This window comes from Muntiacus reevesi, chromosome 9, assembly GCF_963930625.1.
Source record: "Muntiacus reevesi chromosome 9, mMunRee1.1, whole genome shotgun sequence".
NCBI lineage: Eukaryota > Metazoa > Chordata > Mammalia > Artiodactyla > Cervidae > Muntiacus > Muntiacus reevesi.
This window is the reverse complement of record NC_089257.1, coordinates 72,973,891-72,999,294: the sequence shown is the minus strand read 5'-3', so window position 1 is coordinate 72,999,294 and position 25,404 is coordinate 72,973,891.

Here is a 25,404-nt window from a genome sequence, read left to right as displayed (position 1 = left end):
TTCTTTTAGGTATATCATTATTGCACTTTAGAATTCAGAGAGATTTTTCTACTGAGGAGGTTTGGCCCAATCCCTTTTCTATAAGCAAGTGTCCTGGTTTACAGATGATAAGAAGGGAAGACAATGTGAATGTCCAGAAGAGGACTTTTAAAGAGAAGGGTTCTGAAGAAAGACAGCCAGAAAAGTGGTCAGGAAGTGGATATAGAGGTCAATTGAATGCCAATGCCTGAGGGTCCTGAGACCCCAGAGTCAGAGGGAAAAAGACTACCTTTGGTCAAAGAGGAAATTTGGATCATGAGGACAAAATCAGTTTTTGATTAAAGAGGAAGACTCAAAGTTCATAATTGTAAAAGAAATGTTGATAAAAGTTAATAGGGGTTTCAGAGGTCATACAATCAAGTTAGAGAAATAAGGCTATCATATGAAGCTAAGTTGAATGAGACTGACTTGGAAGGGATTGGGAATTTAAAAAAAGATCATAAAGCAGATAAATAGGACAAAGAAAGAAGATAAGGATCACAAATAAAGAAGTGAATAAGAAGGACATGCCTCAAGAGCAAGATCACAGGGACTAAGATGGGGTCTCAGGGAGTAAAAAAAAAAACAAACAACTTTCTAGGACAAGAGTATCAAGCTAATCATCACCACAATTCCAGACAGAACTAGTGTGTCAAGGTAAGACACCTTGAAATGATGCTTCAAGGAAGAGAAACTTTCAGTAATGAATTTTAGCCATTCTTTCCAAAATGAATTGATCACAAAAGCAGGGACCGTGCTGTCTAGACTCTTTTCATCCTTCGAAGACTCAGTGTCTGAGCAGCACTTGCTGAAGGTTTACAAGCAAAAGTAATGGAAAGTATCTGCCTAGTTAAAGCATAAGAGGAGATGTTATTCTTATAAAAATTGAAATGACATATTAGAGCAGTGGTTCTCAACCATTTTGCTGCCCCCAGGGACATTTGCCACAGTCTGGAGACATTTTTCATTGACAAAACTGGGGAAAGGGGTGCTGCTGGCAACTACTACAGGGTTAGAGATGCTGATGAAATCCCTATAGTGTACAGGACAGCTCCCCACAACAGAGAATTATTTGGTCCAAAACTCAGTCAATAGGGCTGAGGTTGAGAAACCCTGTATTAAAGTGATTTGGACTGAAAAACCTGGGTTCTGGGACATGCTGCACTCATTGCTAACTCTCTGTTCTTTGAGAGAGTGAAGTTGCTCACTCGTGTCTGACTCTTTGCAGCCCTAGGGACTCTAGCCCGCTAGGCTCCTCTGCCCATGGGACCCTCTAAGCAAGAACACTGGAGGGGGTTGCCATTTCCTTCTTCAGTCCTTTGAGAAACTACTTGGCTTTTCTGAGGGATCAGATAAAGTTGCTGGACATATATATTGGGTTGGCCAAAAAGTTGGTTCAGATTTTTCTGTAGCATCTTATAGATGACATGTATGTTGATGCATCATTCTGAAGAGTATGAGGAGAAATACGAATGTAATTATTCACCACCAGGGGCAGTGACTGACCCAGTCCCCTGCTACCCAGTTCTTTGCTGCCGCCCCTTCTCAGGCCCTCAACACCTTCCTTTTGGAGGATTGGAGCAGCCTCTCTGCTGGCCTCCCAGATTCCACTCTAGGCTCTTTGGAGTCCATTTTCAAAATTGAAACTAGACTTGTTTTCTTGAAGTTTTGCTTTCAGTATGTGATTTCCTGGATCAGGGATCTGTGAGAAAGGACCTCACCCTTTCTCACAGTTCCCAAACTGCCTGCATCTGAAACACCGTCTTGATCTGATCTTGTCATTCCTCCAGCCATGCTAGTCAGTTGTTTCCTCGTGGTCCCTGTCTTTGCTTAGCCGCTTTCTCCGCCTGGTGCCTCCATCTCCTCCACTGTTAATATAATATATATCCTGCTCATCGTAAGGCTTGGCTCAACTTCACTTTTTTTTTTTTTTTTGCTCTGATTTTTATTTTTTTTTTAACTTTTTTTTTTTTTTTTTTTTTTTTAGTTGGAGGCTAATTACTTCACAACATTTCAGTGGGATATTATCTATGGTGAAACAGATCACCAGTCCAGGTGGGAGGCATGAGACAGGTGCTCAACTTCACTTTATATCTTCTGTTTGCACCTTCTCCAGCCTACCTGCCCTACTTCTCCAAAAGCTTTGAGATCTATTAATCAGTCCCACACAACTTAATGCCAAATTATTCACTACTTTTTCATATATTTAAAATTTTGATCTCTGATGAGATTGTTAACTTGATGATTTTAAACCTTTTAAAGACAGAGTTTCATTTTAAAGACTCAGCTCACTTTGCCTGTGAAGACTTCCTGAGCCTCCCCATGTGATTCATCCCTTCCTGATGACACCCTCCCTCAAGCCTCACTCTACCCATACAGACCTTTACCATTGCCCTGGAGTTAATTTTTCACTGTACTTTTTGTTTACATACCTTTCTTCCCTAGCTAGATGGTAAACCCTGTGGAGCAGCAACTGTATCTTAATTATTCTTATTTTTTAAAACTCATGCATTCTTCTGTAGGTTCAATTTTTTCATATAAAAGTTTATTGATTTTTAAAATTATAAGCAATTGAGAGCATCAGCATTTCTATTTAACTTCACAGACAAAGATCTAAGATGATGACTTTTCATTACATCCATCTGAGAGCTATCATATTAAAGTTCAAGAGAAATAGGAGAGATTAGAAGCTCTGAAAATAGAGGCTCTTCTCCTGAAATACCTTGAACTATGAATCTAAGAATGAACAGAAGCTGTTCCAGACAGTAGATGAAAACAATACAAAAACAAAACATTACTAATAACAATATCACTAACACAACATTTTTTAAAAAGGGAAGAAAAGTCTCATAATCTGTCTGTTCCCTTTATCATATGCTTGTTACTTGTATGCCTCAAAAAGTGTAAGAACTGGAAGATAGAAGGGAGAATTCTAGAATTCCCACTTAATATTAACACTGAGAATGAGAATTAGTTTAAAAACTTTCTTAGCCCTGTAATTTATTAAATGTCATGTTGTTTTAGTGTGGGGAGAATATGAAGTCAACTGGAAAATACTCCATCATAGTTTTTCTTTTTTCAAAATACTCTCTAAATGAAACATTCTTGCATCCCCACATGACTGTCAGAGCATCAAACAGTTGGAAACCATGTCATTGCTGGTACTTACATCTTAGCAGCTGAAAATGATGGTGTGACTGGCATGGTGGCTCAAGAATGTGCTAACAATTTTTCTTTGTTTTGTTGGCTCTTATATATATATACATATGCTCTTCTCATTTGCATGAATAATTGCCTAAATGCTAAGCAATTACCCACTTTCCTAAGTGGTGATTTATGCATGTGAGGAATCCCTCCCCTTTACTAAGCTTTCATACCTCCACCCACAGGTACAATCAAACAAGGTCCCATGTGTCTACCAATTGCCTTCTCTTAGATCAAATATAGAGTCATTTTTGTAGCCCTTGAGGTCTGTCCTATTATTTTTCAGAGTTTTCTCCCTGTGAACCAATTTTTTAATCTTGTCTCTACTGAAGGAGTTGTATTTTGGCATTTGTGGCAAATCATACATTTCTAACTGGCCTCAGTGCATCCTTATATTTATCTCCTTGATAAACTAGTATTTCTCAAAGAATAATCTGAAGATCAGAATCAGATCTTGGGTTGCTTATTAAAAATGCAAATTTATGGACCATTCAGAAACAGAATCACTAGTTGTAACCAGGAATCTGATTTTTTAAATTTAGTATTTTATACTATTTTAAAATTGTGGTGAAATGTACATAGCACAAATGTATCATTTTAACTATTTTTAAGTGTAGAGTTCAGTGGCATTAAGAATATATGCATTGTTGTGCAACCATCACCACCATCCATTTCCAGAACCTCTTCCATCTTGCAAAACTGAATGCTATAATAACTTCCCTTTCCACTTAACCCCAGCTCTGACAAGCAGCATTTAACTTTCTGTCTCTGTGAGTTTGGCTATTCTACATATCTCATTTAAGTGAAATTATACAGTACTTGTCTTTTTTTAAGATATTTTTTGATATGAACTATTTTTAAAGTATATATTGAACTTATTACAATGTTGCTTCTGTTTTATATTTTGATCTTTTGGCCATGAGGCATCTCCAGCCAGGGATGGAACCCACACTTCCTCCATTGGAAGGCAAAGTACTAGCCATTGGACTGCCAGGGAAATCCCAAATACTTGCCTTTTTGTGTCTAGCTTATTTCACTAGCATATGTCCTGAAGGTTCATTCAGGTTATAGCATCTGTAGGAATTTCCTTATTTTTTCAAGCTGAATAACATTTTATTGGATGTTTAGAAGGAATCTGCATTTTAAACAAGCTCTGTAAGGTAATACTTATGCACACTACGGTGTGTAACCACCACCAAGTTTTGTGATGTTCAAATTTTACTTTCTTAAAGATTCCCAAAGTTCTGCTCATCCCCTGACAACAGTGTAGTGCTAAAAAAAAAAAAAAAGGTGCTTTTGTGGTTATAGAATTCTCAAAATAGACTTTCAGGATAGGCCAATAATACTCTGGAAATAGAAAAATCTTCAAATACACCACTATTAGACTCAGTTCTTCTTAAAAGTCCCTTTCCCCATTGGTGAATGCACATTCACAGAGTACAGAAGGAAGATGCCCCGGGTGCATTTCTGCAGTTCCTTCCCAGCAGCTAGGAGAATTGGCCAATGCGTCACTTTGATGGTCTAGGAAAGTGCTTTACAGAGATTGCAAAGACTTCTGTCTTGGAGGGCTGCTCCCTTGAGACCAAAGTTTCATCCTCAATGCCAGAGAGAATGAGAGAACAAGTGAGTCTAGGGCTGAAGGCTGAAACAAGTAACCACTGTCTCTGAGAATTATTCCTGTGTGAATTAGTCACCCAGATACAGAGTTGTTTTGGGCTCTTGTTATCTCACAAAGATCTATGAACTGATTTATTAGTGTACATAGTGCACATCCTACATAAATGGCTCTTCACTAGGGATGTTTTTGCCTTCCAGGGGACACTGGCAATGTAGGGAGACATTTTTAATAGTCACAGCTCAGGGATAGGAGTGGGAGATGAGGGGCATGGGTGATACTGGCATCTAATGGGTAGAAATCAGTGGTGCTGCCAATCATCCTTTAAGCATAGCATAGCCTCTGAAAAAAAGAGAATCATTTAGCCCTAAATAGCCATAAAGAAAATTGATGAGCTTTGTTCTATTCGATGTTGTCCTAGGTACTATCAGAAAGAGAGCAGGCATAATAACTGTTGTCATTGCCCGCTTGTGCGCAAACTTGATTGTTACTCCTGGTGGTGTGAAAGTGGCACAGAGTCATCAAAACATGACCTGGAAGAAAATTCTGAAAGCCATAGTGGAGGCATCTTTTACGGAATAACCGTCTTCAAGGCTCATGATGGCATAGAGGCCAATATTGTGTAGAAAAAAGGAGACATCTATGACTTGGAGTCAAAGGTAATTCAGAAAGGTCTCACCATATAAAATTTGAAGAATATTTTTAATTTATTTTGCTAAGTTTTTCTTTTTATCTCTGTATCAGGGTGGCATGTGATTAAAACTGCCCAATTTAAAGCAACTTTTTCAATAAGCTTGAAATAAAATTTCTACTTTTCTACTAGAAAGCATTGTGCATAGTTGGCAATGTTTTTCTTACATTAAATGAAAGAATGTCTCACAATATACAGGATGATCTAACGAAATATATTATCATTTCCCTGTCAATAAAGAAAAAGAGGCTTAAAGATGTTAAGTGTCTAGCCTAAGGTCACACAGCTAAGTGGCAGAACGAGGATGTGACCCGACTTGTCTCTAACTCCAAAACCAATCTTTTTGCCCATTACATTTTGTCGCTCCTCTACTGAATTTTTCTTAAACATCATCGGCTTGTTTGTTTTCACTAACATTTTATTTATTTATTTAAATTAGTTAAGTTTGTTTTGGCTGCACTGGGCTTCCTCTAGTTGTGGCGAGTGGGAGCTTTCTTGGTTGCAGGGTGCAGGCTTCTTCTCACTGCAGTGGCTTCTTGTTGCAAAGCACAGGCTCTAGAGTTTGGGTTCTGTAGTTTTGCCCGCAGGTTTAGTTGCTCTGCGACATGTGGAATCTTCCTGGACCAGAAGCTGAAACCATATCTGCTGCATTGGCAGGTGGATACTTATCCACTGAGCCGCTGGGGAAGTTGTATTTTCACTAACATTTTGTAGCTCTAGAACTAGGACATTTACTTCTTTAAAAATTTTTTTTTCTTTTTTAAATTATTTGGCGACACCGTTATGTATGTGGGATCTTAGTTATCAGACTAGTGATCGAATCCAACCCCCCTGCATTGGAAGTGCAGTCTTAACCACTGGATGCCAGGGAAGTTCTGTGCTGTTCTCTGCTTAGTCACTTAGCCATGTCTGACTCTTTGCTACTCTATGGGCTGCAACCCGCCAAGCTCCTCTGTCCAGGGGAATTCTCCAGGCAAGAATACTGGAGTGGATAGCCTATCCCTTCTCCAGGGGATCTTGCTTACCCAGGAATCCAACCAGGGTCTCCTGCATTGCAGGCAGCTTCTTTACCAGCTGAGCTACCAGGGAAGTCCAGGGAAGTTCTGTACTTCTTTTTAAATCTTTCTTATTTTTTTTACAATGTGATGTGTGGACCCAATACATTTATTAATGACTTTTGACTTTGTGGAAGCAAAATCTGACTCTGTTTCTATTTTTATTAAAGGTTGTCAAAACGTTTTACAACTTAAAAAAGGAATAAACATTTATTGAGCTCCATCTACACTAGGCACTGTGTTTTTAGGATAAATATTATTATTCCCATTTTAAAGATGAGGAAACTGATTCTTGTAGAAATTAAGTAACTCATCAAAGGATAAACCAAGTTAAGTTGGCAAAACTTAGATTTTAAGTTCTTTTTGAGTATGGTTGTAGATTTCTCTTCCCCATACACAAAAACAATAAAATGTATTACTGTACCATTATTAGATACTACTGAATAAAGTTACATTTGTCTAGTGAGGAGGATTTAAATAATGCACATCTATCCCTTATATAAGCTTCCCAGGTGATGCCAGTGGTAAAGAGCCCGCCTGCCAATGCAGGTTAGACATAAGAGACAAGGGTTCAGTCCCTGGGTTGGAAAGATCTCCTGGAGAAGGGCATGGCAACCCACTAAAGTATTCTTGGTCAGAGAATCCCACAGACAGAGGAGCCTGGAGGGTTGCAGTCCATAGGGTCGCACAGAGTCAGACACAAGTGAAGCAACTTAGCACACATCATATATATGTGTGTGTGTATATATATATATATATATATATATATATATATATATATAATGTTATATTATAATGTACTATATTAAGTAGTAGTGCTGGTTCTTCCCAGGCAAACTCAACCAGATATAAAATTATTCCAGCTACTAACTCCTTAGGTGATACACATGGATTAATGCTGCATTAGGTTACTTGGCATCCCCACTTCCACTGGTAAAGGAGCATTTTCTCCCTATCTTCCAATGAGATACTTAAAAGAGGCCCAGGACAATGAGCCCTTCAAAGAGCATATTCAGAGATTCTGAATTAGTAGTGATTCTTCAAGACTGTCATTCTCTGATTTGACAGAGAAACAGGGTCAACTAATCACTCTACCTGCATTTTCTCCACTTTTATTGAGATATAATTATTGTATAACATTGTATTAATTTACATTGTATTCATTAAAGGTGTACATAATGATTTGACATAGGTATATATTGCAAAATGATTATGCCACCCCTCATTTTTTATGAGCATCCCAAGAACGTGGTAAGGAGTTATTCAATTATCGTTTCAAGCAGTACACAGAAAAGGTATCTTAAAGTTTTTACAAGTTATATGAATTTCTGAACTAGTTTTTCAAAGCAGGCAGGCTATTAATTCTAATACTTGTTATTATCAGAATCAACTTTAAAAGTCTTTATATTTTTGGATTAAAAAACTTAAAAAAAAATTTACAAAAGTAACAGGAAGATTAAGATGATCATATACAGAGTTTTGTTAGTAAATTTTAAGTAAATAGTAAAATTTAAGAAGGTCCTGTGGTCAGTTTTCACTACTGTACTGATGCCCATCAAAACAGGCCAAGTGAATTACTATAGGGCTTCCCAGGCGGCAGTAGCAGTAAAGAACCAACCTCACAATGCAGGTAGACATAAGAAACACTGGTTCTATCACTGTGTTGGGAAGATCCCCTGGAGGAGGCCATGGCAACCCACTCCAGTATTCTTGCCTGGAGAATCCCATGGCCAGAGGAGCCCGGCAGGCTATAGTCCATAGGGTAGCACAGAATCGGACATGACTGAAGTGACTTAGCGTGAACAAGTTAACTTACAACAGAATATGTCAGTCTAATTGTGTTGATGGGTCATACTTTTAAAGTTTCCATTTATATGAAAGCATATCAATCAGACATTCTGTGACCACTGAATTAAAACCGATGAAAAACATTACAGCCATAATTCAGAGGGAGAGATTATGTTTTGTGCTCTATGCTTCCACTGCTTAGATCATTACAGAGCCAGATGACCAGAGTGTAACGTAAGAGTCTAGCCTGGGTCATACCCGTAAGGAGGTGTTGCTTATCTGGCAACTCTCAAGATCAACAGGTGGCATGAGGAGAAGCTGCTTCTGACAGAGGTTTTGAGAATCACATCAAAGCAGTTTGAGAAGTTTATATGGAAGGCCAACCATAAATCCAGCCCATGTCAAAGTCGAGAGATGCATTAATTCACTCATCTACTCACTCATCAAATGTATACTGGGTATTCCTTGTGTGGAAGATACTTTGTGGGAAACCAAAATTCTTAAGGATGTTAGCTGGCAGAGGAAGTTTCGTCATGCCAAGGGTGACATACACACAGAAGCTGAAATGCTTAAGAGAGAGAAGTAGCATATTTCTTTCTTGCCAAAAGCCAGGAGAGAAAACTTTATTTACCAACCACAGTAGCTGCCAAGACTCTCTTTTTGTATTGTGACAATGCTTTATCAGTTATATTGCTTAACACAGAACAGAAGTCATGTTATCTCAAGAGTAACTGTTATGCCAGTTATGATAGTAAAGGTTTTCTTGGGGGAAAAACCATATTCTCCTATCCTCACTTCAAATAGTTATTCATGACAATTTAGGATGTGTTGTGTATTTAATTTGTAAATAAATGTAACTCTTAGGACTGCATACTAAATATTTATAAAATTGAAGAAAATGTTTATGATTTGTTTCATTTCTTCCATAGTTATAAAACCAAAATATATTTTTGTATAAAGAGTATTTAGATAAAAAAATAATCAGTATCTTTTTTGTCAATACTTAAGGTGTGTAGCTCATTTTCTAATTGATGAACAAAACAGTCTGGACATTCAAGCTTAAGACATGGCTCTTATGATTCAATTGCTGCTTGACTTGTCTAATGGTGGCCTCATTGGGATTTTATGAATCAGCTTGTCTTCCGTGTGTTGACTAACTAGAAGGCGGCCTTCTGGTTTCTCCTGAGAGACTGTTTCCCTTTGCTGTGGTCAAAATCACCATGACGCTTGGAAAGGATGATCACATTCCAGGGTACTGGGTGGTGTCCCAGGTCAGAGGCTGAATTAGGAATAGCACAGTTCTGTCCTGTCCCTTAAATATTTCATGAGCATCCACTTACTGTAGTGCTTAATACTATAGTCCTTGGCCTTTAGGACTTTACAGCCCAGTAGAAGAGTACAAAATGTAAGAGGACAGCTAAATAAAATGGGCCAGAGTGGAAGGCTAACCATAAGCAAACTCGGAAAGTTCAATGTTAATTAAGGTCCCCCTTAAATTGACACCTGAAGACTGACATAAACCAAAATACTCTCCCATGTGGGAGTAGGAAATTCTTAAATAGCTTCTAGGGCTTCTGTTTTTTTCTTCTTTTCTTTAATGATAATATTCTTAAGAGTATTGCTTGTTAATGGATCATCATGTTTGGGGCCAAAGGGACATAGAGGGAAGAGGAAAGGAAAGGGAAGAGAAGGAAGATGACTGAGGTCTAATCCAGGAATACTCCAGAGGTTCAGAAAGAGGCAGAAGATTTACCTCTTTCCTGTGACCTTGTTTGTCTAGGAGATGCAGATGCTATTTGTGGGCGTGAAAAGCCGAGTCACCTTGCAAAGGTGCAGATGAGGCAAGACCTTTCCTCTGTATCCTTTCTGCATTTTCTACTAACACCAGATGTACACCAGAGTAGATCTAGACAGTAGTTAACCGTGGGAGTGTATTTGATTAGTGAGTAATTAATGAATTTATGGCAGATTTGGGGAAAATTGAAAAAGACAGTATTTCTAAGTACAAGCAACCTAAGCCACTTAAGGATGATACTTCGGACATGCCTACCCTGTCAGAGACTCCTACGACTTGTAACCACCCCATCTCTTTCCTCAAACTTATAAGTTCATGTGGCAGAAGAAGACTTAGTTTTTATTTTTAGTATATATGTTTGTTATAGTTATTAATAAAATAAAAATCAAAAGAGAACAATTTTTTTAAAAGTGCAGATGCGGGCACAGTTCTTGAGGTGCTAGTGTGTTCCCCCTCTGCCTGGCAAAGTAGCAAAGCCATTCTTTCCTTCTCCATCATAAAAAATGCAGATGTGTTTGAATAGACAAAATAAGAAAGCATTTGCTTAGGGATTGAGCGGTGAGGTGGTGTGTGTGTCTGTGTGTGTGCATGTGTGTGCCCACACACTCATTTTCTGAATTTGTGATCCATTTTTGAGGGGGATAGGTGCTCAAAACATTGAGAAATATTTCTGCCAGACACATGTATTTTCCTAGAGTATTCCAAGAAGAATATTCTCAGACAGAAGCCTACATTTGTGGCTGCTTCCACTTAGCTACTGAAAAATACAAATTCTAAATGGAAAAAAAACTCACATTATATAGTCTTTGCAAGAGAAATAATCAGATTCAGTTTTCACTGTAGTTTCTGGGAAATCTGGAAATCACATATTTACATCTCTAGTTTTATCCAGAATTAAAGAGAAAAACTTTATTTTAAAAGATAACTTGAATTTTAAAAGATAACTATCTATACTCTGTTCTCTCTTCTACTCCTTATTTCCCTCTCACCTTATATAAATAAAATTGATAGCATCACAAATAGTAGTCATCTTCTTGTGGTAAATATGATTCATGTCCACAGCAGCCCCTTGTGAAATCTCCTCATTTCATGCTCCCTATTTCTCATGGCTATCCAAAGTTGGTACTTGAGATATTATTATCCTTGTACCTCAACTTTATATCTGAATCTGGGGTCATCCTGGCCACAAATGTAAATGTATACTGAAAACGACAAGCTAACCTCATCTGGTAATTCTTAATTCCTCATGTTCAGATACACCTTGTTATTCCCTCCATTGTGTGTCTATAAATATTTTCTTTGTCTTTGCTCTGTCAAAGGTTGTATATTTTTTACATTTATGTCCATGTCTTTACATGTAGACTTTGTATATCTGCACATATATGCAGATGTATGATTTTTCATCCCAAATTCTTGCAATCGGCTTCCAATATTTAAGAATCTTGTCTTATAACTTCTTGTTATCTGTCCATTTTTATTTTCTATTGAGCATAGACTGTCTTCTTTTTCCACCAAATTAAGATCTTACAAATACATCAGTTGTATATAAAAATGAGAGTCATTACTATTAAAAATTAGTGTATCCTGGAGATAGTGATAGTGTAAGTGTCAGCTTCACGCTCTCTGACCAAAAAGTGGGATGGATCTTTGTGGTCTTTGCATGTGGGTATCTGTCTTGCTTTTCTTGCACTTTGTAATACTGCTAATATTTTGGCTTTCATTCTAGTGGCGATTGGTAGCTCAGTCTGGAAAGAATCTGTCTACAGTGCAGGAGACCCAGGTTAGACACCTGGGTTGGAAGATCCCCTGGAGAAGGAAATGGCACTCACTCCTGTATTCTTGCCTGGGAAATCCCATGGACAGAGGAGCCTGGTGGGCTACAGTCCTTGGGGTTGGACATGACTTAGTGACTAATCCACCACCACCACCACAGTGGCATTTATAACAATGATAGAAACATTTAGTCCAGCGATGAGTTAAGAATAGAAGGAACGGAAACTCTTAAGCCTGGAAAAGCTGTCTTTGAGGTTTGTGATGGGGAGGAGCTGGAACCTCCACTCTTCTTGGGGAAGTTTCACTTTCAGTTAGTTCTGCTCTCCTCTCTTGCCTAGTTGTTGGGGGCACCAAAGCATCTCACTTGTTCAGAGGAAACACAGCAATTGTCTGATTAGAAAAGCCTCAGGTTCCTTGGGACATACCCTAAGGGGGAAAAAGTGACTTGATCTATATGAAACTATAAAAGAAATTCTATTTCAATATATAAACAACTACTTTTTGAGGCAAATCAGAGCTGTTTTCTCTATTCTACAGATGAGAAAGGAGGTACTCAAAGAGGCTAAATTTCTTCCTTAATGTTAAAAAGCTACTGTATGTCATTGCAATTTTTGTAACTAAAAAAAACAACAACAACAAACCATATGTGAGTTTCATATGGTTCAGCCTAACAGAAAACCCAAGCTTGCAAGTAGGGATTCTGTCTCTCACTCTAGAGTCCAATTGATATATCACTGTTTCTTACTTGGATCCTCAATGATGACTTAAAGTGTCTTTATTTAAGGATCACTTAAATATGTACAAACATAAGGTCAAGCATAAACCTGAGTCATGTAGCTTTATTAAACTACATGAGCAACAATTAAAGGAAACATTCAATTAAATAGTGTTTTCCCTTAACATAAGACTAAGGAATAAAAATCTCTCTTTTAAATTTTTTTCATTGCATGTTACCACTACACTTAATGGTCCTGAACTCTTGAAAGCATCTATGTAAGAAGATGGAATTTATGTAATGCAACTGCTGTTTTATGATGACATGAACTTTATAGCATTTGCTGTGTGATGACTCAGTTCAATTCTTCTACCACTTGTGTCTATTTGCACTACTTGTAAAACTTTACCTCACTTAAACAATAAGCTTCGACTTGGATTGAACCTATCATTGATGTATTATATTTGCTTCCTGTGTTTTTTTCTTTCATTGGCCTATAACAATTTAAGAATTTAGTTCATAACTTCTCTGCAGCACATCATTTTCACACAAACAAATAAATGAGAGTCTCGATGGATTGACTTTTCTATGAAACCAAAGTTGTTTTTCTATGAAATGTCTTTTAATTTTGAATTATCATTCCATAAAAAGAAGTTTGACTCTGGTAAAAGTATTAAGCATGAGTTTAACTGAATGAGCTATTTGAACATGGGCTTGAGCATATAGCTATTTGAGCTATTTGAACACAGAGCTCTGCCTGCAGTGGCCCTGGTGAGCAGAGGTAAATTTCAGACTTAGCAATTAACTCTAATATTTAGGGACATGAATTTTAAACCTATGCAGGGACACTGAAAAGGATGTATCTCTGTGAAAGGACTAGAAAAACTCCCCACTGTCTCAGGGAGACCCAAAGGGAATTGTCAATGCCTAGGTCTTTGCTGCTGCTGCTGCTAAGTCACTTCAGTCGTGTCCGATTCTGTGTGGCCCCATAAACCGCAGCCCACCAGGCTCCCCCGTCCCTGGGATTCTACAGGCACGAGTACTGGAGTGGGGTGCCATTGCCTTCTCTGGCCTAGGTCTTTAGGTATGAACAAAAGAAACAAGAAATAAAAAATCCCAAGTTTACTCCATGCTTAGATTTGGAACTTCTAGAATGGCCTAGGAAAACCTGCCTTGTCTCCACTCCTCAAATGGAAAAGTTAATGTAAAAACTGCAATCCATGGGATAGCGAAGAGTTGGACGCGACTGAGTGCCTGAACTGAACTGAATGTAAAAACTTGTCCCCATTTGTGGTACCACTCAGTCGTCTGGAAAAAGCAAAAATTGAATGAACAAATAAGCTACTTTGGAGGGTACTTCCAAATCCAAGTTTTCACCAAAAAAAAAAAAAAAAATCTCCATTGAAGATAAATCCTAATTTTTAAAATTATGAAACAAAGGAGGAAACAACTCACCATTTGTGAAAGTTATCTGATTCAATAAACAGCAGATTGAAACATTGTCAAAACTTCTCTTCCCCAAACTTCAGCTTATAGCACTACAAAATACAAATGTTTTAAATAGTTTAAGAGATAGGAAAAAATAGAAAGCATAGGGAAATGAGATACTATAAAAGGCAAGCTTTAAAAATAGAACTTCTAAAAGTAAAAATTGAAAAATATAGTTGTAACTTGAAAACTGAATTCCCTAAATAGAGATTTTATGCCCTAAGATATAGGGCATAAAATATATAAAGAAATATCTATATCTATATATATATCTAAGGAAATATATACAGAATATAGATCTAAAGCAATAGGATAGAAAGTTTAAGAGACATGGAAGAGAGAAAGGAGATGTCCAGTGTCTAATAGAAATTTCCAAGGAGATACTGGAGAGTGAAAAGGAGGCAGTATTTCAAAAGATAATGACAAAACTTTCCTTGAATTAATGAAAGACATGAATGCTCAGGATAAAGAATTACAGAATACTTAAAAAAAGAAGAAAATATTAAAACAACCAGAAAATTTAAAAAAGTTACACGGAAAGTGAACATCAGTTAAAATGACAATAGATTCCAACAGAACAAGTTCAGAGTTAATGGAATGATAGTTTCAAAACTGTCAATTTGGAATTCTATTCACATCTAAATTATCATTCACTTGGAAGGCTTAAATAAGGTAAAATCAATATATTTTAAGACAAAAGCGACTAAATTTACCACTCATAAAAGAACCCCTAAAAGATTTATTCCAGGAAGAAGCAATTTGAATGGAGAAGAAAGGAACAAGGAGAAGTGAGGTTTGGGAGACCAGTGAGGAAGGACACAATGGATTCTGGCCTCTTGCCTCCTTTCTTCTGACTCCTTCCCTTTCCAGAGGGTTTCTGCTTCCCTTCCTAATCTTGAAGTAAGCAGCCTGCCAGACTCCTCTGTCCATGGGCTTCTCCAGGCAAGAGTACCAGAATGGGTTGTCATGCCCTCCTCCAGGGAATCTTCCAGATCCAGGGACCAAACCTGTGTCTCCTACATCTCCTGTATTGGCAGGCAGGTTCTTTATCACTAGCACCCACTGGGAAGCCCAGTCTCTATTATATTCTCCCTATTTTACAGAATGTTCTTCTAGTTTGTACCTTCTTTCCTGGAGGGCCATGTGGCTTAGCATGAATACTTTACTATTATAAGGTACTGGGGAACAAGATTAATTAGGAAAACAAAAATATAGCCTGGTAAATATTTTCAAAATATTATCCCTATAGTGTTTATATTAATTTTTGGTCTATCACTGAAATGAAAATATGAAAAATTTTAAATAATGTTTATTTATTGATTTTCAAACTCTCTTGCTGCGGTGAGCCGGCTTCTCATTGTGGTGGTTTCTCTCGTTGCAGAGTATGGACTCTAGGCACGTGGTCTTCACGTTGTGGCTCCCAGGCTCCAGAGCTCAATAGTTAAGCTCAACAGGCTTAGCTGCTCCTTAGCAAGTGGAATCTTCCTGGACCAGGGATTGAACCCTTGTCCCCTGCATTAGCAAGTGGATTCTTTACCACTGAACCACCAGGGAAGCCCCAAAATATGAAAACTGAAAGACCTCTGTTCAAGGTCCCCAAGGGTTCAAGGATGCTAGCTTGAAAGATCTGTTTGATAACATTTGCCTTCTTAACTCATGAAAGTGTTCAAAATGTTAGTTGCTCAGTTGTTTCTGACTCTGCGACCCTATGGACTCTAGCCCTCCAGGCTTTTCTGTCCATGAAATTTTCCAGGCAAGAATACCGCAGTGGGTAGCTATTCCTGTCTCCAGGGGATCTTCCCAACCCAGGAATCAAACCCTGGTCTCCTGCACTGCAGGCAGATTTTTAACAGTCTGAGCCACCAAGGAAAACCTCTTAACTCATGAGTGTTCTAATTTGTTCTTAGCAACAGGCTCATTTTCATTGTGGTTATAGGCTTTTCCCAAGCAAATAATGCAATGTATAATTGTCTCTTCAGAAAGTTTTTCATTTGAGGTGGAGTTTGTATATTAGAGATATTGTCACGGTGTAACTGAGATTATTATGAAAGACAGACTCCAAGAATCAACACAATTGTATCTAGTATGCTTTCTGGGTGCAGGGTTTACACTGGCATATAAATCCATGGAAATCTTAGTTTTCATGTCCTTCTGGTTCAGTCATATTATAATCACAAATGTTAAATTAGCAGTAGAGTTGTTTTATGGCTAAATAGCAGCTTTTATACTTTAAGAATTAAGCATTTTACTGGTTCTTTTAGATTCATTCAAAATGTTCAAGAAGAAAGGGGTTCACCTTTTGAATCTCTGCTTCTGTGAGGTAACTAAGGACAAAAGTTGAAACTTAAATGACATTTAAGACTCTTCGGTTTCAAAACGCTTGTCTTCTCCTTTTAAGTTGCCTTTGTTTTGACACTGTGGGTGGGAAACCGGCAATTCAACTTAACCCACAGTGAGCGATGAAATACTTATGTCAGTATAAAGAACTGGAAATACTGTCATCTATGTACGTCTTAAGGTAAGTTACACGGTTGACAATACTTTGTTGTTTCTATAGAAAGCCTTTTTTTAAAAAAGGCCTCTTTTCACAATGTAGCATAGATTCCTTGACCTGATCTGATAAAACATATTTAATGAGATAAATGTTGTGGTTCCTGTCTTACAAAAAGGAAGACAGGCACAGAGAAATCAGGGGCAGCAATAGCACTGGTAAAGTGAATTGTCATCTATTTCATGGGTAACCTGAAGTATCCTGGCCTGTGGTTTCTTCTCCAGTGGCCCTGCTGAGGTGGGCGGTGAGGACATGCAGAGAGGAGACCAGTTCACAAGGGTGTCCCATGACGTGACACATGAGAAACTTGACCTTAACTCTGAGAGAATTACAGAAGGATGTCAGGGACTACTTTTTATTTTCAACTTAGTTGAAACTAACCAAATTTAACATAGCCCCAAATCCACAAGGACAAAAAAAAAAAAATCAAAAAACAAAAATTAGGTGAAAATTCTGGAGGCTGGAAAGCAAACAGACCAGTGTTAATTGTTTTCGTGAAAGCAAGAAAAGTAAAACCTATGCAGTCAGGGAAGCCAAGAAGCAAGTTGCTTCACACTGCAGAACCACAGAAAAGCTACAATTGGAGGTGGTGGCTACCCTTAGTTGAAAATCAATGTATGAAAAAGCCCAGTTATTAACTTAAGGGAAAAGAGCAAGTTATGCCAGAAAGATAATACTCATGGCTTATCTGTGAATTATATTTGCAAGGACATAATATTACACAGAATATTGACCTAACAAAGTTATATGCATTGTTAAAGTGGTAGCAGCTTTAAAGATATTCATCTTCCATGGTAGAAATTAAAGAGATAGCATCTAAAACTGAAAATTAAGAATTAGTTATATAAGCATGTTTGAGAGGGAAAGAAATATAGGGTAAATACCAATAGAACCAGCTATAAGAGTTTAAAATGGCTGCTCCTGGGAAGTGAAAAAATTAAGAAATGTATGTGGGAAGACAAGACTCCTCACGGTACACCTTGTAGAACTCTGACTTTTATTACTATAATATATTCAAGTGGTTGGAGGTAAAATGCTAATAATAAAACATTAGCCACACTCATCTCATGCGTTGTTGTAAGGATGGAGTTTAAGGTATGAAATTCTAATCCCAGAAGTTCTAGCTCATAGTAAGTGTGCATTACATGCTAGTGTTTCTATTATTGACTTAAAAAAAATTGACTTCACTTTTTAAGTTTTTTGTACTTTAAAAAATATTTTTTTTAATTTTTGATGGTTCTGGATCTTTGCTGCTGTGCAGGCCTTTTTCTAGCTGCAGCAAGCGGGGGCTACTCTCTAGCTGTGGGTCTCGGGCTTCTCATTGTTGTGGCCTCTCTTGTTGCAGTGCTCAGGCTCCAGGGCATGGGATTCAGCAGGTAAGGCATGTGGACTCAGTTGCAGCTCCTGTGCCCTACAGCATAGGCTCAATTGCGGCACATGGGCTTAGTTGCTCCTCTTCATGTGGGATCTTCCTGGATCAGGGATTGAACTCAGGTCTCCTATACTGGAAGGTAGATTCTTTACCATTGAGCCACCAGAGAAGCCCTCTATTGTGGTTGATCAAAAATACTTTTAAATATTAAGCAGTAAGGAAAAGTACAAAGAAAAAGTAATGAACTAAAAATTCCACTATCCAATAATAAGCAGTGTTTCACTGGGTGACCAATGTATATTTCAAATAAAAGTATCTTTTCATCTCTATATAAAAATTTGTTGTTCAGTCGCTAAATCTTGTCTGACTCTTTTGTGACCCCATGGACTATATGTAGCCTACCAGGCTCCTCTTGTCCATGGAGTTTTCCAGATGAGAATACTTGAGTGGATTGCCATTTCCTACTTCCCTACTTCAGAGGATCTTCCCAATCCAGGGATCAAATCTGCATCACCTGTGTCTCCTGGATTGGCAGGGAGATTCTTTACCACTGTGCCACCTGGAAGGCCCACCTCTTAACTTCACAGAGTTACCTGGGGGAAAGTATAACCAAATAGGATGCTATGGGCCTTCTCAGGACAGATCCCCGCCTCTCAGTGTCCTCTGCCTGCCTGCAGTTTGTAGAAAAGCTTTAGTCTCCAGGCCTCCCCTGAGTCACAGAATCCTGGCTCAAGAATTAATGACTGAAAGAATGTGAACATGTAGTGACAAAAATTAGCAATTGGGCTAGGAAAACTGGTAACAGTTTAAGCAATAGGGCAGCCATATAGCAGTCATGGAATCTTTGTTCCTTCCTGAAGGACATACAGTCTGATGTACATTCCTGAGTTGTTCTGCAGATACTGAGACCTCTGCCAGAAAGAAGCAGCAGTATTGCCTGATGACCATGAGTATGTATCCCCCAGACCACTGGTGCCTGGGGATTGATGATGTGAACCTGTGACATCACTCTACTACCTTCCCCAAAAGCAGAGAATTGTGTAGAGTTGGTCACACACTCTGTGACTCTCTCCCTCACCCCACCTTTAAAAACGCTTCCCTGAAATCCATCAGGGAGTTTTGGGCTTTTGAGCATTAGCTGTCTGCCTGGACTCCTTGCTTGGTGGCTGCAATAAATGCTGCTCTTTTCTTCACCACAACCCCAATGTCAATAGATTGGCTTTACTGAATTGGTTCGGTAACAAAAGGTCAAGTAAAAAAAAATAAATAATAAATACAACAGTTTAGTACATTTTGGAGTGTGTTGTAGGGTGGCGGGAAAAGAAACACAGTGGGAAATTGGAGCAGGCTAAAAGGATTCAAGAATGAGAGTTGGAAGCTGTTGCTATTTTAAGCAGTATGACCAGAATAGGTCTCATAGCTGGGGTCTGATGGAATGTTCCAGGTGGAGGAAGCAGTCAGTGACAAAATACTAAGGCAGGTGTGATGGTTGATTTTATGTGTCAACTTGGCTGTTCCACAGTCATCCGGTCAGTTGCTGACCTCCCTCAGTCAAGAGCTAACTCTGCAGCAGATGGCCTTCAGACTTCACCTGCAGCATCAGCTCTTCCCTAGAGTTCTAGCCTACCGGCCCACCTTGAAGATTTTGGACTCACAGTTTCCATAATTGGTTTTGCTTCTCTGGAAACTCTAATAGAACAAGTTTAAAGACAAAAAGATAAGATGGCCCAAGGGCTGAAGCAGCACTAAGACATGAGGTTCAGGAGTAACAGGACTTGGTAAACATGAAAAGAAATTTGTATTTTTTTCTAAGTCCTGAGTCCTGAGTGAAATGGTGAGCTTCTGAAAGGCTTTGAGGAGAGAGTAGTTTACCATTTACTTCTTCCTATGACTCTTGATGTGATTTGTACCCTCACACTTCTTTCAATGTTCCATTCTCCAAACCTCTAATTTTTGTTTTTGTTTTTGGCTACACCTCGAGGCATGTGGGATCTAGTTCCCTAACCAGAGATGGAATCCATGCCCCCTGCATTGAAGTGCAGAGTCTTAACCACGGGACTGCCAGGGAAGTCCCAAACCCCTAATTTCTGTGGCTGATGATATTTATTTTTTTCTACAATCATGGTTTCTCCATTTTTAGTTTTAATCTTTGTATAAGTTGATCAATATCAATATCAGGTTTTTTTTTTTTTTTTTTAAAAAAAACAATGATTTCTTCCTCTAAGCATCTTCCATTTAACTCATGCTTTGGTTGAAGGTATTTATTGTCCCCTTTGCAACAATTTAGGGGTATTCTCCACTTTCCTGGAATTCTCTCACATTTAAAAATGTCTACCTCTTGACTTTAAATTGAACAAAAATGTGTATTATAGCAGTCTGGGTCTTCCCAAGGAAGAATACTTTCTCTACCTCAGAACGTTGTTAAAAATTTTCCAGCCTCTAGCACAGGTATTGATAGGAGAAATCTGAGGCAGTCTTTGTTCTCATCTTTATGAGTTGTTTTTCCTTCCTGATGGCCCAAAGAATTAATTCTTAATCCCTTAAAAAAAAAAATTTAGCAATTTGACAAAGGTAGGACTTAACATTAACAGGTCTGTGCTAGCCTTTCCCGTATATTCATCTCAAGAAATTTTCCTGCATTAAACCTCTGAAAACATTTTTGTTGTTGTTTTATTTGTTGGTTTCTCTATTTGAGGAGCAACAATTATTTTGATCATTCTTACACTCTATATCAGCCATCATATTTCAAATTGTTTTCATCTTCTATTTTGTCTGAATTCACTGTGATTATCCCAAGTGTTCCCGCTATGCCATTAATTAAAATTTCAACCAGATATATTTTATTTCAATTAAGTTCTAACTTGTCTGTTATTTCTGTAACAGTGCTACTTGGTGTGGGGAGAGAGCAAATTAGCCAAGATGGCGTGGTCAGGCTCTCTTGCTCCACGTTTTGTAAATAATGACTATGTAACGGCTGAGATCACTTAGAGCACTGCGCATGCATGTCACGGGGTTTATGTAACAGCTGAGATCACTTGCAGCACGGTGCATGCCCGGCACGAGGTGCTCGCTCAGTCACGGGATAATTTGTGCGGTATGCCGGTATGAGCTCCACCTAGAAAGCTGCAGCCTTACTGCTCTGATACGGCTGTGTCCGCTGCGTCAGCTGCGAGAAAAGAGAATATAGCGTGTCTATTGCTACGGCTGCTGCACCAGCCAGGAGAGAGGCTGTATTGTGTTAGGTTATGTTATGGCTGCTGCTGCCGCCGCTGTGCCAGCCAGGAAAAACTAAACGTGTCTGCAGTTCCTACAGCTCCTTGAATCTCCTTCCAGCCTCTGATCTCGGGCTTTGCTTACCCTGGGTTCAACAAACAGTGTGCACAGTGAGATACAGCAAGACAATTGGCACAGTGAACAGGATTAGCAATACAACTGGTGTAGTCAGCAGGATGAAGAGTCATACATTTGGCTTCTTCATTTTTTCCCTTCTCTTGGCAGTCTCTCATTTCATCTCAAGCTGTTGTTTTATCACCCTCCCCCTTTCAAGTTCTTGCTCATTGAGTTTGTGTTTTTATTTTAAATTCTTCTGCAACACAAAGGTCACCCACGGAATATGCTTCTGTGGCTTTTCCTCAGTTATTTTATTATTAGATTTCATCTGTCTTTTGAATGTCACCTTTCCTTACTGCTTTCCCCTGCTCCTTTATTGGAGTGCTTTGTATTTGTGTGGTTGCCAGGCAGTTTCTTTTTAACATTGATGATGTTTACCATAGGCAGCTATGTCTTGACCTCTTATTTACTCTGACAGAGTGTGAGTGAATTGTCTTTCCACCTAAAGGGATCAGTTTGTTTTCCTCCATTCATGCTTCAGTTTGGGAGCTGGATGTTGCTTTTAAGCTATGTTTCTCTGGCCTGAGGTCATGCTGATGGGTGAGGAGAATGCTTAGCTGGGGCTGAGAACGTCCTGTTTTGTGGATCTCACTTCTGCCTTCTCCTTCTGGAGTTTAAAAGCCTTGTACCAACTAGGGGTATGTCCAACTCTCAGGATCCTTAGTCCAGCCAGGGACTCTCCAGTTTTCTGCAGTCCCCACCTAGCCACTTGAAGATTTATCTTACCAGTTTGTTACCTATAAGTATTTGAGTGTGACATTCCTACTTCCATGAATTCCTATGCTGCAAAAGTACTCATTATCTCTTGAAATATCTCATATTTTCCCACCAACAGGCCTTCTTGCCCATACCTTGCCCCTTCATATGGAATGCTTCCATCCTCTTCTCTCTCATCGTTTATGCCCTACCCATTTCAAGCCTATTCATTCCTCAAATGTTCAGATAAAGATCCTAAATTTTTAATAATATTTTCCCAAAGCTGGAGCACATCTTTCTCAAGACTTTGTTGCTTGTGTGATACATTTGAAATACATCAAATTATAAATTATGTAGCTTTCTTTCAGTGTACATATGCTGTCATTCCTTGCTTGACTGAAGGTCATTAAAAGCAAGTATTACATCTTACACCTTTTTGCATTTCCTCATTTCAATTGAGTGAACAAGAACTGGGGAGAGCACACATAACCAAATTATTAATTTTACTTAATGACATCAACCTTCTATTATACAAAAATGGAAAGAGAAAAAGAAATGAATAATTATGAATAATTAACTAGTTTATCAGATTCTTATTGTAGATGTCTATTGTATAATCTTAGAATCTTTGAATTTTTTTCCCTCTGTTATTGTTGCTGTTTAGTCTCTAAGCTGTGTCCAACTTTTTTAAAAACTCCATGGACAGTAGCCCTATAGGCGCCTCTGTCCTTGGGATTTCCCAGGTAAGAATACTGGAGTGAGTTCCTTCTCCAGAGGATCTTGCTGACCCAGGAATCGAACCTGCATCTCCTGCCTTGGCAGGTGGATTTGTTATCGCTGAGATACCAGGGAAGCCCACTTATATTATCATATAAAGATAAAAAATCAATTTAGACAAAGTCAGAAACCAAATGAATTGGTATATTTGGACACTTCTTTTGAAAGTTGACTTTAAACTTTTTTTTTTCTTCTCTTTCTAAGGATGTTAAAATGTTTCTAAACATTTTCTTTCCTTAAGGCAGAGCAGATTTTCCAAGTAAAAGAAAATGATAACAGAGACATAGACTAGGCCAGCAAACCTTTTCTATAAAGAGTCAGATAGTGAAGATTTTTGGCTTGGATGCCTCTTCTTATAATTTTAAGTTCTGTCTTTATATAGGCCATATATAAACAATCACAATTATTCCCCCAAGTTTTATTTATGGACACTGAAACTTGTATTTCAAGTAATATTCTTGTGTCATGAAATCTGATTCTTTGATTTTTTTAGACTGCTAAAAATGTAAAAGCCTTAGGTGGGTTGGATCTGGTCCAAGGACTGTGGTTTGCCAAGTCCTGGTATCAACTGTTTCTTGCACAGGGTCTTATTTTCAGCAGTAGGGTTGGAATAGTTATTCACAAAAATACATTGTGCCTATATCCTTTGAACTAAAACAGCAGCTACAATAAACAGGAATTTTAAAATTACATGAACAAAAAGAGGGAATAAAATAAAGACAAACAAGTGGGTGAGAAAGATAAAGCTTTAGTGAGATATATGGCAATTACAATAAGTCTCTGAAAAAAATTGGTTTTGGATAACACTACATAAATTTTCACTTCTAGATAATTTTTCTATTTAATGATATAAAATTCATACGATTTTAGCAGTTAAATGGGCAAAAATCTCTTTAAGGAGTTTATACTTGAAGATGGTAAGTCAGTTTCTGTTTTAGGAATAAATAAACTCCTCTTCCCCTTGGAAAGTAAACCCAGGCCTCTTCGGATTCAGATCCCTGAAGTTTTGCTGATCACTGGTGGAGACTGTCAGGGATCCTCCTCCTGGGGGAGGGCCCATAGGAGCCTGAACCCTTCTACTAACCTCCCCTTTCTCCTCTCCCGGGGCAGCTAATTATTCTAGGGAGCTGGAGTGAGAGAAGTGACCCTGACTCTCTGTGGCCTCTCTGAACATCTCTGGACATTTGTTTTGGAAACTCAAAATCCAGAACTTAACTCTCTTTTTGTGTGCTCTGAGGCCACAACTTTCCATGTAGATAGGAAATTGTAGACTGCTCTAGTTGTCTATTCTGCATAAGGGATTGAAGTGCAAGAAATGAAAGGCAGGGTCAGTATCTCAAAATATTATTCTATTTCTTGCATACTTGAATTTGAGGGCTAAAATTGGTAGCTATGCATGTCTCTTAAATGTTACTTTTCCTTAAGGATGTCTTTCTCCAACAGTGCTTCTCTGAGTGCCCTCCTCTGACAACCCCATCACTCTCTGATGGCTTCCAGATCCTTCCTCCAGTCTTTGACTTTAGACAGAACCACTGACTTCAGGATATAGCCTTTGGATGGCCCATTGGGCATCCCTGATTCAGCGTGACCAACACTGAACCTATCATCATCATCCACAAACATTTTCCTTAGTGTTTCCAACTTAGCTGGTGACACCATCATTTTACACAGTCACTCACATTGGAACTCTGAGCTTCATCCTTTTTCCTCAAATTCCATATAAAATTCATCTCCAAGTCTGCAGATTTTATATCCGAAAGGCTTCCTTACAGCCACTGTTCTTGCTCAAAGCCTTTTTATGTCATGTCTGGTTTTTATTTCAATAACCTCCATTAAAAGATAAACTGAGGCATATTAAAATTTTGAGTTTATTTGAGCAAAATCAGAGCTGAATTGGGGTAGCATCAAATCTATGAGACAGAAAGGCACTCCAAGAAGAGGCACGAAATGAAAAACTTTCATAGGCAGAAGGGAGCAGGAACACGTAAGTTACACTGAGAAATAAGTAGGTTGGTTGTTGTAAAGTTACTTTCCTTTAAGGAATACCAGGATTCTATGGGGCTTCCTAGGTGGCACTAGTAGCAAAGAATCCACCTGCCAATGCTGGGGACTTAAGAGACACAGGTTCCATCCCTGGGTCAGGAAGATTCCCTGGAGGAGGGCATAGCAACTCGCTACAGTATTCTTGCCTGGAGAAACCCATAGACAGAGGAGCCTGGCAGGCTACCGTCCATAGGGTTGCAAAGAGGACATGACTGAAGCAACTTAGCATGCATGCAGGGTTCCATGAGGCAGATTATCTAACTAGTGCTGATCAGATAATTCCTGGCTGACTGGTTTAAATTTCCATTTCTTGGAGATTAAAAATTGTAATTAAATCAGTTTGCTGACATTTGACTTAGCATAAGTAACTCCATTTTGGGCCTATTGTTTTTAACAGCTCCAAGCCATGTCCCTACTTCTGGTCCTGCTCACC